This window comes from Dendropsophus ebraccatus, chromosome 5 (genome assembly GCF_027789765.1).
Source record: "Dendropsophus ebraccatus isolate aDenEbr1 chromosome 5, aDenEbr1.pat, whole genome shotgun sequence".
Taxonomy (NCBI): Eukaryota; Metazoa; Chordata; class Amphibia; order Anura; family Hylidae; genus Dendropsophus; species Dendropsophus ebraccatus.
The window spans coordinates 114,591,918-114,610,585 of NC_091458.1; the positions used below are offsets into that span (position 1 = coordinate 114,591,918).

Sequence of the window (18,668 nt, forward strand, 5' to 3'; positions counted from 1 at the left end):
TCTGCAGGTTGTCTAACTTCAATGCTATGGGGGGATGAACTTTCAATTCCAGCCCAATTTCTCCCAAAACTCCAAAAGCAAGCTAGGGGTTAGAACTGAGAGAGCAAAAACAGACAAATTCATAGGCATAAGACAAAAAAAAGTGCTGGTGCTGAAGAGGCCAACAATCACGTGCAGCTATTTAGTGAATAGCTGTCTATTTAAATATGTCCAAAAGTGTAGTTTCACTTTAGAGCGCTAGATGGGATGTGATTGGCCCCAACAATCCAGTGCCTCTGCTTGGTCGCAGTATAACTCAGCCCAGCCAGCCTAGCATGCCCCCAGATGGTGATTGGATTCCTGGCTGCTGCCTGAGAAAGCTGGGTATTCATGGCAAGGGTATTCCCCCTCCCTCACCATGCGGGAAGTGAAGAGCACTGCATGTTAGCACAGGTAGGTAAGTGCCTGACAAGGTGGTTTCCAATCATGGAAGAATAGCAGTATTGTTAACTGTTCTCTGTTGCACCAAGCTTTGAGGGTCTGCATGTCTAGAGCTCTCCAGAACCCCTTGTGTTAAAGATGGACTCTCCTATAGGGGAAAGTAGCGTTGGAGCCCAATATCCTGTTCCTAGGACTGAATTTAAAAAAAAAAATGCTGCAAAGAAAGTAAAACAGTTAAAGAAATATTTCTAGAGACAAGATAAGTTACATTTATTTAGCAACTGCCAAGCATATGTATATCTCTAAAAGCAATAAAAAGTATTCGGTGAGGTGTGCAACATGTTCTTTCTTATTCTACTTCTTAAAGTATTCTGTAATCTGAAGTGGAAAGAATACCCACCACCAAAAGAGCCCATGATATGCAGAGAAGGATTAAGTACAGTAAATGTTGGTTATGATCTTTATAGATGTTGATAGCAAAACGCCTAGTCAAAAAAGTTGTCATTTTAAAAGAGGCCACTAAAAACAGACTATCATGTAGTTGCAGATACAACTAGAAACTATCTTTCTGAAAAAAACGTCAAAAACTGTCGCCATATTTCAAGATATATATTGCTTTGATCTTTACCATGACAGAGCTGGTTTTGAGATCATTTTTGTGGGAAGATGTATAGATTTTATTTATACGTTTTGTCGTGGAAAAAGACAACGTGAGACAGCTGTTCCAAATTAAAGGATTATTATTATTCAAACAAGATAACAATAATATGACATACAGACGTGCACTTCATATATGCAAGTCAGCGCGCTACAATCAGATAACAATACTGGGTTTATAATGTTTAAAATGTCCATGTGAGGTGGTTGCACCAATCCTGGAGCTTGAATAATGGGCATCAAGTACTTTTTCTATCATCCACCATATTGAGATGTACGTGCAAAGTTCTTGGGCTGGGCCTCACAAGCTTGGATGACACATCAAAATATTGCAGAGTGGACTTTTTAGATGTAAGCAGAAAATATCGTACATAAGCAAAATGTATTGTTTTATACCACTCTAAGAATCAAATTGATATTAAAACAGGGCAAGATGGCTGGATTGCCTTTATTTCCTTAACAATTCTCACCCTTTTGATAATATCATTATCACTTATATATGTTTTTTGTTTATTTATTTGATTTATTTATTTTTTTATATGCGTTTCTCGTTCCTAACTAACATCCTTCCTATCCGGAAATGACCCCTTAGACGGTCGGTAGGGGCATGGTATATACAGATAAGCTGCATATAACATGGGATACTCTATCCATTTCCAAGATGGATTTCTTCTGCTTCTCTCCTTTCACCCGCACATGAAAGTACAAAGCACAAAACAATAGGTAGGACAACAGCAAACTGAACAGTAACTGCATGTTAATAGTTTGTTAGTCTTCCTCTTCCCCAATGGCCTCACCCTTTTGGTACAGGTTATCGTCGCTGACCTGAAAAGTAACTTTCTTACAATGGGAAGCGTGTATCCAGTTTGGCTTCCCTCCCACCTTGACTGAGGTGGGTGTAGTCAGCAGCACCTGGTATGGGCCATCAAATCGGGGTTCCAGATGTTTTCTCACGTATTTTCTTATCACCACCCAGTCTCCGGGCTGCAGGTGATGAATTCCTGTTGTTTGCTCTGGATCTGGTAAAGAAGAGAAAACTTTTCCATGCAAATTAGTCAGTTGTTTGTGGAGCTGAATAACATAGTCAGTTAACCCTTAGACGACCCAGGGCGTATAGTTACGCCATGGAAGTCTGTCCCCAGACGACCTGGGGCGTAACTGTACGCCCTGGGTGTTTCTCCGGCTACGAAGCGTGCTCCGGAGCGGAGCGCGCTTCACAGCAGGTGGGGGCCGGCTGCAAACAGCAGCCGGGACCTCACCGGTAATGACACGCGGTCGCTGCAGCGTGTCATTAACTCCTTAAACGCCTATGGCATAGCAATGATCAGTGTAAAAATAAAAGTACTGGATGTAAAAGTCCCCAAAACGGACTTCAAATGTGTAAAAAAAAAAAGTTAAAAACACTAACACACCACCCCAAAACCCCTACCCCAATAAAAGTTGAAATCACCCCCCTTTCCCATTATATAAATAAAACAAATAAAAATAAATAAACAAATAAACATATAATATACCGTAGCGTGTGTAATTGTCCAAGCTATTAAAATATAACAAGCGTTATTGCGAACGGTAAACGGCGTACACGAAAAGAGGGGAAAAAAGTGCGCGGAAAGTGATCAAAACGTCCGATCTTCACAAATATGGTATTAATAAAAACTAGAGATCATGGCGGAAAAAATGACACCCCATACAGCCTCATAGGTGAAAAAATAAAACAGTTATAAGCGTCACAATAGTCCCATTTTATTTATAATTAATTGCCAAAAAAAAAGGATTTCATTTAAAAAAAATATATAACATTAGAGAATCTGTGTAAACCTGCATATGGTTGTGTTCGGACTGACCTATAGAATAATTGTATCATGTCGCTTTTACCATATATTGCATTACGTAGACACAGGAACCCCCCAAAGGTTACCACATTGCATTCTTTTTTACGATTTCACCAAAGTACAACTATTCCTATAAAAAACAAGCACTTACATGGCTTGTAGATAGAAAACTGAAAGTGCTAGAGATCTTAGAAGGGGAGGAGGGAAAAACGAAAATACTAAGATCAAAATTTGCGCGGTCCACTGGGTCATTTTGGGCCTGGTCCTCAAAGGGTTAAATAAGCATATTGTCCATGCAGCTCCTGTGGAAAGAAAAGGCCTGTAAGCGGTGGCCTTCCATACAAAATTTCATATGCTGAGAGGCCATGCTTTCCCCTTGGGGTATGCCGCATTGCAAACAGAGCTAAAGGTAAGGCTTGTACCCAGGTCAGCTTAGTTTGCTCACAGATCTTGGCTATTTTATTTTTTAAAACGCCATTTGCTCTTTCTACCTTTCCTGATGATTGTGGGTGGTACGGTGTGTGTAGATGCTGGTTGATTTGCAACCCTTTCAGGACGTCTGCAAACACTTGTCCTGTAAAGTGAGTCCCTCGGTCGGACTCTAATGTCTCAGGTAGGCCGTACCTGCAGACTATCTCAGAAATTAGCTTCCTCGCTGTGTGAGTTGTTGCCTTGGAAACAGGCCACGCCTCAATCTAGGAGGAAAACATGTCCACACATACCAGGGCATACTCATATGTGCCACACTTAGGTAGGTGTATGTAGTCTATCTGTAACCTCTGGAACGGGTAGTCAGGTTTTACAAGATGTTTCATCTCAACCTTGGTCATTTATCCTGGATTGTGTTTGGCACAGATCATACATTTCCTACACCACTCCATTGCAAACTGTGGGATGCCTGGTGCAAACCAAAATTTGTTAACACTACCAATCATTCCCCCTTTGGAAACATGGGAGGGGAGATGGGATAGATTAGCTAAAATTGGATATAACACTGGGGGTGCACACAATCGACCATCCCCATGTTTCCAAACGTCATTTTGTGGTTTGCAGCCAGCTTTCCTCCACTTGCTATGAGTTAGGGGTCCTGTTTGCTTTTGGAGCTGTATTAGAGCATCCATTGTCAGGTTCTCTGTACTTGGATTGGACTCTTGCAGAAGCATGACTGCTGCCTGTTTGGCTGCTTCATCTGCTCTGTTGTTGCCCCTGGTTACGGGGCCTAGTGTTGCTGATGTGCCTGGCACTTGATTACAGCTACAGCTCTAGGGAGCTTTACCTTCTCTAGCAGATCCTGTATGAGGTCTGCATGTTTCACCACCTTTTCACTCGAGGTTAAGAAACCTCTATGTGCCCACAAAAAAACAAAGTCATGGAGGACTCCATATGCATAGCAGGAGTCGGTGTACAAATATTTACATGACTGGGTACGGCACAGTCCCTCCCGGTTCCCAAATAAATGGACACCACATCGGTCTGGAATATAAGCGGCCACAGCAGCCGTATTTATTAATAACATCAAAAATATTAAAACATGACCATAACATTCCATGTCCCATTTTAACAATCCCCCAACCATGAATTAACAGGAGGCGGTCCTCGAAGCCCCAAATCAATGGCGGTCCCCCATCATATTATTCCACAAACACACAGGTGGCGCCTCCAGCCGGTGACCATAGGCTCGGAAGGCACTGCCCATAACACCTGTGTGCCCAGCTAATCCTGCCTCTAACCGCCATTACCACCACCATTAAGTACCATTTCGGGAGTCCAGAACCCAGATGGGTTCGCTCCCTTTTAAAACCTCCAGTCCCTTTTTGTGCCTCCTTCCGATTCCGAGGACCCCCTCCCCCCTGCTGCTGCGACAAGCCACAACCACTGGGCCGCTGTGGATCCAGACCCATACCACCAACCCAACAACAGGTCCCCCACCCCGGCAACCCCCCGCATACTCCAAACCCCCAACAGACAACCAACAAAAACAAGAGGGCGGGCGGGCAGGCGGGAGATGTGGTTCCTGGCTCTGTCACACCTAAAAGGCTAACCCGGCCCCCCAGTAGCCCCTTAATATACTGCCCTTTCCCCCCCTCCCCCTAACCCCCTGGCCACCAATCCCGTACCCCCTACTGCCCCAGACCCTCACCCCCAGCACTTTACCCCTCCTCCCCCTTCACCTAGCAACCACCATCTCCTCATGTGAACCCCAGCCCATAATGTAACCTTCTGCTCCCTGCAGACCCAGTCATGCTGGCCTCCCCTAAGCTGCGCCTCAGTACAGCCAGTACTTGACTGGGTACCGCAGAGTCCCTCCCGGTTCCCAAATAAATGGACACCACACCGGTCTGGAATATAAGCGGCCACAGCAGCCGTATTTATTAATAACATCAAAAATATTAAAACATGACCACAACATTCCATGTCCCATTTTAACAATCTCCCAACCATGAATTAACAGGAGGCGGTCCTCGAAGCCCCAAATCAATGGCGGTCCCCCATCATATTATTCCACAAACACACAGGTGGCGCCTCTAGCCGGTTACCATAGGCTCGGAAGGCGCTGCCCATAACACCTGTGTGCCCAGCTAATCCTGCCTCTAACCGCCATTACCACCACCATTAAGTACCATTTCGGGAGTCCAGAACCCAGATGGGTTCCCTCCCTTTTAAAACCTACAGTCCCTTTTTGTGCCTCCTTTCGACTCAGAGGACCCCCTCCAATGACGCAATGCATGATTCCCTCATGCATTTGTGTCCCGCCACACATTCAGGGCCAGTTTGATCCCATCCCTCAGTGCCAGAGTCTAAATATCCACCCCGACAGCATTCAAGTGAACGCCATCGCGTCTCCAACCCAGGGAGGCAACTCAAACGTTCCCTCTTTAGGGATTCCCAAATCCATTCTCCTAGTCAGCATGCACCATTTTGGTAAATGCCTGCTGACCTATTTGCCATATTTTTTATTCATCACCTCCCTTGGGGTAGGAGGAGATGTTGGACGTCAACTACTACGTTGAGGCACACAGCCTCTTTGAGGCACACAGCCTCTTTTGCTGAGGTCGTTTCCCATAGCCCGGCTATGATGGAGGGGACCCTTACCCTTCTCTCTCGATTGCCCAGCTATTTATATGGCTATTGGCTGTCAGAGAAACCTCCAAACAGGGTATCCCCGCTTTTGATCGCTCCAAATTTTCCACAAGAGCCAAATAATAAACAGCAAGGAACAGATTCCAAAAAGTGTTTGCCCTCTTATATCATCCAAATTAGAGAGGGACTTACTGAGTCAGCAGTTTGGTTGTTCATGAGACAGATAGACACTTCTGCTGCAGCTTCGGGACACGCCCTTCAGTGAAGTGAAGTGCAGATTCTCAACCAGTGTGACACGAGGCTGTCAGGAACAAGCCGAGAGGTGATCAAAAGATCGAATCGCTCTCGTTTTTCTAGGGGGTACCTAGAGTCTTGTCCTGTCCATCCAAGGCAGACCAGGAAAACCCGCACCTACCAACACCTGTCCTTCTGCTATGTTGTCCCTCCGCTTTAGCAGACAAGAATTAGTAACACTTGCTTGACAAACAGAAGATAGTAAACACGCGTGTCTAGGGACTTATCATACTAGCTACTCCCAATGGCTTTCTCCGTAGAGGGGCATCTTGAAGTAGCACTTTCATACACCGTAAAGGATCTCTTTCACACTGATATGGTGGGTTTTAATACACCAATATCCACATTCACTCACACATTTGTAACAAAAGATGTTAGGACACTTAACATTAACACAGCTGTTTCAGGTTCTTAGGATCTGTACTTACGACAGAACAGAGAGATTAGGGATCAGAGGAGGGAGAGCAGACTGAGAAACAAAGGTTCTCACCTAGATATGGCGCCAGTGGTCTCCTCATTCTCGGTTCCTGATCCTGCATCCTTTCGCTGCCGCTTTCAGATTCCCTGTACTTCGGCACCAAATTGTCGTGGAAAAAGACAACATGAGACAGCTGTTCCAAATTGAAGGATTATTATTATTCAAACAAGATAACAATATGACATACAGACGTGCACTTCATGTATGCAAGTCAGCGCGCTACAATCAGATAACAATACTAGGTTTATAATGTTTAAAATGTCCATGTGAGGTGGTTGCACCAATCCTGGAGCTTGAATAATGGGCATCAAGTACTTTTACCTATCTTCCACTATATTACTAGATGACGTGCAAAGTTTTTGGGCTGGGCCTCACAAGCTTGGATGACACATCAAAATATTGCAGAGTGGACTTTTTAGATGTAAGCAGAAAATATCATAGTACATAAGCAAAATGTATTGTTTTATACCACTCTAAGAATCAAATTGATATTAAAAACAGGGCAAGATGGCTGGATTGCCTTTATTTCTTTAACAGTTTAGTTTTACCTTTATATTACTTTTTGATCTCTTTTATTGACAAAATAGTGCAATTCTGATGCTGCTTTAGTCTTTTTTTTTTTTTTTACAGTGTCTGATGATCTGGGGTACCGGAAAATGCCCACTGGGGCGCCCAGATTATCAGTCGGTGGGCCACCTGCCAGGCTGCCAGGGGTGGGCAGGGCCCCCCCAAGCATGCGCCTTCGGCCACCACTCGCGCCCCAATCCATGCCCCCCGCCGGAACGGTCAAGGGCCTTGGCTGCAGGATCTCTTCGAGTGAGCTTCCGGAACAGGCAGCCTGATGCACACCTGCCCTGGAAGCTAACTGCTCCAGCCCTGCGGTGCCTGCACTTCTCTCCTCTCCTGCTCAGCTGTGGACATGTGACAGCTGATATCACATGTCACATGTTTGCAGCTGAGCAGGAGAGGAGAGAAGTGCAGATGCACTTACTTGGCACTTGGCTTATACACCTATGATCTTAGTGCCACTCCACCCCAGATGCCTGGAAAAGCTGGATCCAGTCCTGGGAATCTTCTCCGAGTTTCCCAGGACTGGATCCAGCTTACCCAGGCACCCGGGGTGGAGCAGCAAGAAGATCAAAGGCAGTCAATGTATAAGCCGAGTGCCAAGCAAACAAAGCGATTTGTTTTTAATGCAAATTCGCTCCTGTCTAGTGGTATGTTATGGCTGGAATCACACATGGCAGTTTTTCTTTTAAACTGCCACTGCAGTTCTAGTGCTAAAATCAGAAGTGAATTTGAATGCCATAGAAAATATAAAGGACTTATACTTCTCTTTCCTGTTAGATGCACTTCTGGTTTTGGCAAAGCCTCAAAATATTATTTTTACATGCCCCAAAGGTGAGTTTACACAGAGATTTATCTGACATTTTTAAAGCCAAAGCCAGGAATTTATTTAAATACAGGAGAAATCTCAGTCTTTCCTTTATGACCTGTTCTCTGTTCATAGTCTTTCTGGCTTTAGATTTAATAATCTGTCAGATAAATCTTTCTGTGTAAATGCTCCATTAGGTAATATATTCTTGTTTTCCATCACTAAATCAGGGCACTCACAGCTATCAAATGTCATTAAAAAAAATCTCAATTCTATTTAATTAATGATGTCCAAATAGCACCATGGTAGTCGGCACAGCTACACCCTCAAATATTTCCTTCTATAGTTCCACACAGGAGACAGTTCAGTCTGTATGCAAATGATTCTATTAGTCTCTAGAATAACCAGTGATATCATTTTATAACACTAGATGGCACTGTTACTTAGAATATACTGTATATGTGTGTATCTCAGTAATGTCTGAATGCTATGGAATATGTTGGTGCTAAATAAATAAAATTATTATACTGCTATTATTACTAGGAGCCACTATTACTGTACGGGGCACTGTGGATAGGTTTGTATTAAGGTGGGGAAAAGGTTACTGGAAATATGAAGAGCCTAAGATAAGATATCAACATATACAATTTCTTCCCCTTTTTTTGTATAGGTAATCTGAGGTTTGTTATTGGTAGTTTTATATTATATATATATGGTAATTTTTTACTTACCGTAAATTATCTTTCCTGTAGTCCTAAGCAGCAGCACGAATAGGGAGATAGAATCTTCCCCGTTCGTGCTGCTGCTTAGGACGTAAAGGAAAGGGTAATTTTTACTTACCGTAAATTATCTTTCCTGTACTCCTAAGCAGCAGCACGAATGGGGAAGATTCTATCTCCCTATTCGTGCTGCTGCTTAGGACGTAAGGGAAATATATATATACACATGTATATATATACATATGTATATATATACATATATGTACAGTATATCTTGCTCCCCTAACCCTGGGTGGAACAGGTAATTATTTCCTCTTCTTTTATGAGTGGTTTCCAGGCCAGCAACAACCGAATCAAAAGTATGTAATTTATAAGGGTTCTTTTTTATGGATTTCTGTGGTTACTGTTGCTCAGTAATTTATTGAAAAATAAAATAAAAATAAGATATACAATTTTGTTTAGTACAGAATCGTACAGGTAGAAAGTCTGTGTGTCTCTGTATACCTTGATTGCTCCCTAGGTAACTATTAAGATGTGGTCTGATTGTTTTCACTAATTATGGAAAAACACATTTTAACTAAACTATTTATTGTATCTATATAATAAAAATGAATGTCTGTCCATCCGTCTGTCTGTCAGGGCCAGCATAAGTGTAGATGGCGCCCTGTGCGTTATTTACCTTTGGCTACCCCCCCCCCCTAGAAACACACACACACACACAAACACAGAATCAGTGCTCCCCAACCAGTATAATGCCGCCTTTAGTGCTTCACATACAGTATAATGCCCTAAAAGTGCCCTCATACAGTATCAAGAGCCCCAATACATACATACAGTAGCTATCTTATAACACTCTTCTCTTACCACAATACAGTAATTACATATTGCCTCCAAACTGCTCTAAACAAAACAGAAAGATATTACAAATTCTACCATTACATAATACCTAAATAATACCGCCACAACATGACCACTACAGACCCTATAACAGAGTGCAGTTATATCCAGTGACTCACAGACGGTGTCTTCTCTGATCAGAATCTTTCACTTTTTCTCTTTCTCTCCATCCAGCCTGGGCCACCTTGAAGTCTTCTCCCAACTGTGAATCCTCTCTTCAGAATCTGCCAGAGAAACATTTTAGACTCCAGCACATATGGTAGTTAGGTCCCCTGTACCCCTCTATAGTAGATACACCCCTCTGTTCCCCTATAGTTTTAAGGTGGCCCTGTGCCCCCCACATAATTATTACATATGCTCTGTGCCCCAATATATGAGTATGGTCCTTATATAATATAGGCCCCTCGGTGCAGTCCCCACATAGTATCAGGCCCCTCTTTGCAGCCTCAATGTAGTATAGACCCCTTGTGTGCTCCTCAAGCAGTATATAGACCCCTCGTGTGCAACGCCATGTTAACAGCTGCTGCTGCCCTAGGCATTAAACCTGAAGACGCCCCATCCTCACTCACCAATTAGCATCATGATTTTCTAGTTTCTGAACATCATATTGATATCTGATTAGCCTTAGGCCGCGTTCCCACATTTACTGTACGTCACCAGCTGAAAATAGACCCTCATGCGCTAACCAATAGGCGTATGGCCAAAAATCCTGGTAACAGCACATGACCAGACCTGACCAATACCGCCATACTGTGACTGAAAAACACCGCCATACCAAACCTGACCAATACCACCATACTGTCACTGGAAAACACTACCATACCAGACCTAAACAATATCACCATACTGTGACTGCATTACACTGCTATACCAGACCTGAACAACACCAACATACTGTGACTGGATAATACCACCATACCAGACCTGAACACCAGACATGTACTTCCTGGTTCTGCCCCCCTGCAAGGCAGCACGGGTGCCTAGTGGTAAATACGGCCCTGCTTGTGTGCTGCCTACAGTAGTATATAGACCCCTTGTCTGCTACCCTAGTAGTATATAGACCCCTTTTCTGCTGCACCAGTAGTATATAGACCGTTCAGTGTGCTGCCCCAGTAATATATAGACCCCCTTGTGTGCTGCCCCCAGTAGTATATAGACCTCTTGTGTGCTGCCCCCAATAGAATATAGACCTCTTGTGTGCTGCCTCCAGTAGTATATAAACCACTTGTGTTTTAACCCCCTCCCATATCCTATATTTAAAAAAAAAAATTACACTTACTGCTCGAGTGACATCACTGGAGCGCCGGGACACCAGAGATTGGCTTCTTGTAACTACAGGCACAAGAGTGACTGACAGGGAGGAAGCCAATGGCGCTGATGTTGCCCCTGTAGGGGGCAGCAGGGATGGGTAAGTAGATTCATTACGCCCCCCCCCCCCCCCCCCCCCCCGGACAGTCTGGCGGGCGATTCCCTGTGCAACCTCACTGGTTGCACAAGGCTGATCCGGCTGTTTGTCCTCTATAGACTTCTGAACGCCTGTTTGACCTCAGATTTGGCACATAGATACATTGGGTGCCCGGGTAGGTCAGAGCAAAGGTCATGTCCTTGCCAGATGTACAGTACAAGAGAGGAGGGGGATGGGGAAGACCAAAGACCCATACAAATGAACAGAAGAATCTCCACATTACAGGTATACAGGACCTCACCCTACTATGCATTACAGTTATACATGACCCTCCCACCTATACACTACAGGTAATACATGAATTCCACTGCTAAACTGAAACAATACCTTTTCAATTATTACAGTTTCCTGTTAAGCATCATTTCCAATGACAGTAAACAAGGCCCAAGGCCAATCCCTGCAGGTTGCGGCAGAATCTGGATTCTGCATCTTATTCGAATGGACAACTGTAGGCTGTCTACTCCAGAGTTTGATCAGGTAAAAATCTTTATGTCTAGGAATAACACTGCAATTGTTGTATATAAACAGGCTTTGTTCAAATGTCAATGGCAGGGAGAGGTTTACATGGATGCATATAAGGGTCCTAGGCCACTGTATTATCTGTACTAGCTATATACTGTACCACTATCAGAATGAGCGGGGGGGGGGGGGGTCATTTAACCACCAGGTAGTATGATTTATGCTTTACCACTTGCTCAAGCCAGGAATTTAGATACAGCTTGTGTAGTTTAACTTTAATATATTGGTACTGGCCATTGTATCTGCTGTGAGGGGACAGGCATTAACCCTGTGTGCACTAATCACTATATCCTTCCATTGCTGCTAGCAGTTTCCTGTGATTTAAGTTTCTACATTTTGTCTATTCAATTTAGGTTTCTACATTTTGTCTATTCAACCCTGTGGCTACGCCTTTTTGAAAGTGATGCAAATAGATGTCTTGGAATGTAAATCTCTGAAATAAAAGGTTGGTGATGCTAGCCTAAATAAGAAGAAAGGTAACCACAAAAGACTAAAAGCTGGTGCAGGACACAGCTCCCTCCTCTAAGCTTTGAACAGCAATGTGCACAATATACTACACAACAAATATAACTACATATATTAAATATCATAAAACATAACAAAAGTATATTAAAATAATGTAAAAATACTCAGACCAAGTGGCAGGCACGCTTTAATAAGATCGGAAACTGCAGATCCAACAGGATCATAGGTCAAGCTTACAAATGCAAAGTTGGCGCAACTATGTAAACATTACAATGCAGTGTTTAACTAAATAAAGGAGGACAAAGGTTCCTTACAAAAGTAAATTTGTACAATTAAAAAGTGAGAAAAAATGTAGTGTCATTGACATTTAAATGCCTCAGTGTAAAGCGGCTTAGGCTTTAAACTTAATAGAGTTGCTAACTACAATTTAATATCATTGTTTATACATGAAAAGTCATTGGTACTGAACATTTCATGTCTATAAAAATACATGTCATGGAAAATAAGGCCAATGACTGATTAGGTAGTCATAAAACCAGAAGCTGTAATAATGTTTGCCTTAGCAATTGTAGCTATCGTGGCTGCCAATGCTGGCAATGTCCGGAGCAGGAACTTGTGATTTTACCTGGATAGAGCAGCAACATGCAAGCAAGTGACCAGCTTATAATTAGGACAGGTGAAAAGAATTCAGAATTATGAATTTATTGTATTCACATCTGTAGGTCACCCTCAACCCCTTCAGGACCTTTCCAGATAGTGAAATACCACTTCCTGCAGGACATACAGCAGCTGATAAGTACTGTTTTTTTTTTTAATTTAAAAGAAAGTTTTTTGTGTACTACCCCTTTAAGGACTAAAGCCCATTTCTGAAATATGACCTGTCTCACTTTATGTGGTTAGAGCTCTGTGATGTTATAATTTATGCAAGTGACTGAGACTTTTTTCTTGTGACATATCGTACGATTTAGGTAAATTTGCACAATTTCTTTGTGAAAAAAGCAAACTTTTCATGAAAAAAATATAAAAATTAGCATTTTTCTCATTTTAAATTTTCTGTGGGCACCGTGTGGGTTTAATCATGTGACATTTTTATTGCCAATGTCACTACACATGCAACGATATTAAATATGTGTACCTATTTTCCCCCTTACATGTATTATTGCATTGGGAGATGTGTTTTGTATTTTTGTTTTGTATTTCATTTATTTGTATTTTTATTTGTGTGTGTGTGTGTGTGTGTGTTTTATTTTTTTTTACTTTTATACATTGTTTTACAATCCTACCATGGAGACTTCACTATGTGACTGATGACAGATGAGCCTCATCAGCTTCCGGAGGTCTCCAGGAAGTTGTCATAGCAACCATCGGGGCAGTGTGATCGCTTTGTACAGCCCTGATGTGAACACAGGGAAATTCTCCCTCTATCCTCACTGATCTCACTGATCTCAGCACCAATAGGGTCAACTACCGCGATCACCCCAGCAGATGCAGCAGATGTCCTGGTGTCCAGCTATCACTGACAGCCGGGACGCGCAGCAGATGGCGGCAATGCACCGCAAAATCAGTTGAGAAGAGGGAATATGCCTGCTCGCCCGATCGCATCTTTTGGGTGGTGCTAAAAATTTATTATTATCGTCTGCACATCTCCCTGTCCTGATCAGACTCTCACCCACTATGTAAGTGTCAAAAGTGATTTGGTATTTAGGAGGGGCATGTGAGCAGATGTGCAGATATCATGTAAAACCACTCCACTTAAAACCACTCCATGCCATTTTAAGAACTCAATCTTTATTGTCTGGGAGAAAGAAAGTAAAGGGGGGACATTGTTGAAACTTTAAAATTTGTTAAAGGGTTAAATAAGTCTTTAAAGGGAAGTGTTTTAAGCTTTCCCAACAGTTTAGCCTGAGTGTAGCTTGGGCTGAATGAATAAGGCCATTACAGTTTTGCCAAAGCTGGACTGCACTACACCACTGCAATCAATCAGCTGTTACACCCTCTGTAATGCTGCGTTTACACGTAACGATTATCGTGCGAATTTGCGCAATAACGATTGAATTCGAACGATAATCGTACATGTAAACGCTGCGAACGATCAAACGACGAGCAAGAAATCGTTAATTTTGATCTTTGAACATGTTCTCAAATCGTCGTTGATCGTTCGCAAAAAATTCGCAGATCGTTCCGTGTGAACAGTCGTTCGCTGATTTTACCACTGTGTGAGATAGGCTTAAGCAATCGCAAAACAATCGCAAAACGAATTTTCCGTACAATATATCGTACCGTCTAAACGCTGATCGCTATGAGAAAAAAAAATCGTTACTCCGACATTGTTAATCGTACGATCGGGCCAATTATCGTTTTGTGTAAACGCAGCATAACTGTCGGGAATGGAAAGTTCAACTCTATTCTTGGCAGTTCAACTCTTTAACCCTTAGACGACCCTGGACGTAGGGTTACGTCATGGAAGTCTGTCCCCAGACGACCCATGACGTAACCTTACGTCCTGGGTGTTTCTCCCGCTATGAAGCGTGCTCCGGAGCGGAGCGTGCTTCATAGCAGGTGGGGGCCGGCTGCAAACAGCAGCCGGGACCTCACCGGTAATGACACGCTGCAGCGATCGCGCTGCCGCGTGTCATTAACCCCTTAAACGCCGCGATCGCGGCGCGACCGCGGCGTTTAAGTGTAAGTGACAGGGGGAGTCCCCTGTCACTTACCGATCGGGACCCCCGCAGTGTGACTGCGGAGGTCCCGATCGTTGAAACGGACTGCCGGAGGTCTCTCACCTGCCTCCGTGCGGTCCGATCGGCGATCTGCTACACTGAGCCTGCACAGGCAGACTCAATGAGCAGAGCGCCAATAACACTGATCAATGCTATGTCTATGGCATAGCATTCATCAGTGTAGAAATCAAAGTACTGGATGTAAAAGTCCCTCAAAGGGACTTCAAAAGTGTAAAAAAAAAAAGTTCAAAACACTATTACACTACCCCAAAGCCCCTCCCCCAATAAAAGTCTAAATCACCCCCCTTTCCCATTATATAAATAAAACATATAAAAATAAATAAATAGATAAACATATAATATACCGTAGCGTGCGTAACTGTCCGATCTATTAAAATATAACAAGCGTCATTGCGATCGGTAAACGGCGTACACGAAAAGAGGGGAAAAAGTGCGCAGATTACCGATTTTATGTTACATTATATATTAAAAAAAATCAATAAAAAGTGATCAAAACGTCCGATCTTCACAAATATGGTATTAATAAAAACTAGAGATCATGGCGGAAAAAATGACACCCCATACAGCCCCGTAGGTGAAAAAATAAAACCGTTATAAGCGTCACAATAGGCCCATTTTATTAATATTTAATTGCCAAAAAAAAGGATTTCATAAAAAAATACATATATAACATTAGAGAATCTGTGTAACCTGCATATGGTTGTGTTCGGACTGACCTATAGAATAATAGTTTCATGTCGCTGTTACCATATAGTGCATTACGTAGACACAGGAACCCCCCAAACGTTACCATATTGCATTCTTATTTACGATTTCACCTATTTATATCTTCATAAATAATATATTTGGAATTCCATCATACATGTTATGGTAAAATGAAAGACGCCATTACAAAGTACAACTATTCCTGTAACAAACAAGCACTTACATGGCCTTGTAGATAGAAAACTGAGAGTGCTGGAGCTCTTAGAAGGGGAGGAGGGAAAAACGAAAACACTAAGATCAGAATTTGCGCGGTCCACTGGGTCATTTTGGGCCTGGTCCTCAAAGGGTTAAATTAACAATAACAATAAAAAACGACAAAAAAAAGTGACATTTTTAAAATTATTGGCCAATGTAGAAGTGAAAGTTATCAGCTGAGAAGTGGGAAAATGACGGATTCTCAGCTGATCGCTATGAGCCGCTCTTCTCCCTGTGTAAATAAGAGATGTGTGGCTGATAGCAAAGGAAAACTGACAGCACGGATATGCATATATCTTGTCAGCTTCCAGATCACACAAGCAGTGCATGGATACCTTCTGAGCTGCTGTGTAATGCCACATGCCACTTTCCGTCTCTCCAATCCCACTCTCTGGCCACCCCTGTATTTTCAGGTTATGGCCTGCTCCAGCTGTCAATCATTCTGGAGGAGGGTGGCCTGAAGATACAATGGTGGCTGGAGAGCGGGATGCTGGATCACACAGCAATACAGAAGGTTTGAATGCACTGCCTGTGTGATCTGTAATCTGACAGCACGGATATATGCATATGAAATGCAAGGATCATTCATGCAACCCAGCTGCTCGATTGGCTGTGCCGTGTGAGGACACTGCAAACCAACACCGACCTTGCTCATTTGCAGTGTAGAGGGACTCTTAGGGTAGCTTCACACGGGCGGGCTCGCAGCGAGATTCTCGCGGCGAGCCCGGCAGGTCCTGGCAGTTCCCATAAACTACATACTTGCTGCGGACCGCAGCGAGTATGTAATTGTACCGCGCTTAACCCCTTCTACTCCCGCCCGGCTCCCCCGCTGTAAGCAGCATACATTACCTGTCCTTGCTGCTCGGGTCCGGCGTCCTGCTCTCCCGTCCGGCCAATTAGTGTGTTGCCCAGCCGCAGCCACTGATTGGCCGGGCGGGAGAGCAGGACGCCGGACCCGTGCAGCAAGGACAGGTAATGTATGCTGCTTACAGCGGGGGAGCCGGCGGGAGTAGAAGGGGTTAAGCGCGGTACAATTACATACTCGCTGCGGTCCGCAGCAAGTATGTAGTTTATGGGAACTGCCAGGACCTGCCGGGCTCGCAGCGAGAATCTCGCTGCGAGCCCGCCCGTGTGAAGCTACCCTTAAGACCCTATTCCACGGAAAGATTATCGGCCGTATCGTCCCGTGGAATAGAAGGCATCGATCAGCCGACATTGTTCATAACAGCTGATCGTTGCAATCTTTAGTGTTTCAAACATGTTGAAAAACAAACGACTAATATAGCAACGATCTGCTGCCGTCGCCTCACGGAACGAAAGCGGCGCCAGCAGACCACCGCTATCTTCTATGGGCTGTCTGGACGATCTAGCGATCACCCGGGCAGCCTCCCCGCGGCCTCCCCTGCACTCACCTAATCGCTGCCGCCACGTGTAATAGCGGGGAATGAGGAGCGCTGACAGCGATCGTTTGCTCCTCACAGTCGGCCCTTTTATTCAGTAGGGCCTTTATTCATATTTAAATGAACTGGACCGAGCTGCAATACCAAACAGAAACACTACCAAAAGTACAACATTTTGCCTAAGGGGCCTCGCTACGGTGGAATAGCGGTACGCGGCGGGTGACCGACGATTTGAGAAACAGCATACATTACCTAGCAGGGCTTCTCCTCTGCTCTGTCTTCCTCCCCGGGTCCCGCGGCACAGCATCAGCATTTCCAGAGCAGCCTGACTGAGCTGTCAGACCGCTCAGCCAATCACAGGCCTGGACCGCCGCGGCCAGTGATTGGCTGAGCGGTTTGACAGCCTAGTTGATGCTGCGCCACGGGACCCGGGGAGGAAGACGGAGCGGAGGAGAAGCCCTGCCAGGTAATGTATGCTGCAAGGGCTGCAAGGACATCAGTAACGATGTCCCTGCAGCCCTCGCTCAACGATCATTGGTCCGTGGAATAGGCCCAGTAAACGAGCGCCAATCTAGCAGATCGGCACTCGTTCACATCGTTGATCGGGCCCCCATGGGCCCGTGGAATAGGGCCCTAAGGCTGGGTTTACACTGCCTTTTTGCAGTTCATTTAACATATCCATTTTTTAATGTTTTTGTACCCATTTTTTCATCCTTTTTCCCATAAAACATGTACATTAAGTGGACTGCAAAAACGCAGTGTGACCCTAGACTTATAAAGATAACCCATTCAGTTTTTTAATCCTATGAAACTCCTGTAAATTACTTTGCACTGCAATACCAGGTCAATGCCCGGAGAGGACAGAGCAAGCTCTTTTTCCATCCCCCTGTTCTAAAAAATCCATTTAATATATGGCCCCCAGATAGGGGAAGAGTCAGATGTTAAACTCATGAGAACAAATGCTACACTTTTTTTGACCACCTATTCAAATCGCCAATTTTCTGTGATTTTTGCCTTTGCTTTGTCTTTCTGTGCCTTTGACATCAGACAGCGGTACTTTTAGCCTACTTATATATCCGTATACACATGTAATAATACTGTACGTAATATGGGATTACTTGTTCTTTATGATTGTCAATGTTTTTCATTGTCCCTTTCTCTGATATCCATAGTGCCTGTTTCAGCACTTCCTATCATGCACCAGACCCTTTTCATTTGATTTCACAGTACCCTCAGCTCATAGCTCTGCAAGGCACACACATGAATGTGGTCAGCTGAACAATTGAAAGTGTGACAGGAAGTGCTAAAAAGCATACACATGCTGATGTTGCCAGGAAGAATAAGGGGCAGATATTTTTTTTTAAT

The 18,668-nt window shown here is 43.8% G+C and overlaps 1 long non-coding RNA gene and 1 pseudogene across 1 annotated transcript; one reads left to right on the forward strand and one right to left on the reverse strand.

Annotated features, from left to right (window-relative positions):
• The first annotated feature begins 3,610 nt into the window (after positions 1 to 3,610).
• Positions 3,611 to 13,058, forward strand: LOC138793752 (uncharacterized). Its single transcript, XR_011363334.1, has 4 exons — positions 3,611 to 3,660; positions 11,563 to 11,695; positions 12,091 to 12,182; positions 12,925 to 13,058. It is a non-coding gene; the product is annotated as an uncharacterized lncRNA (long non-coding RNA).
• Positions 13,059 to 18,124: 5,066 nt separating this feature from the next.
• Positions 18,125 to 18,300, reverse strand: LOC138794297 (U2 spliceosomal RNA; annotated as a pseudogene).
• Between the last annotated feature and the right edge of the window lie 368 nt (positions 18,301 to 18,668).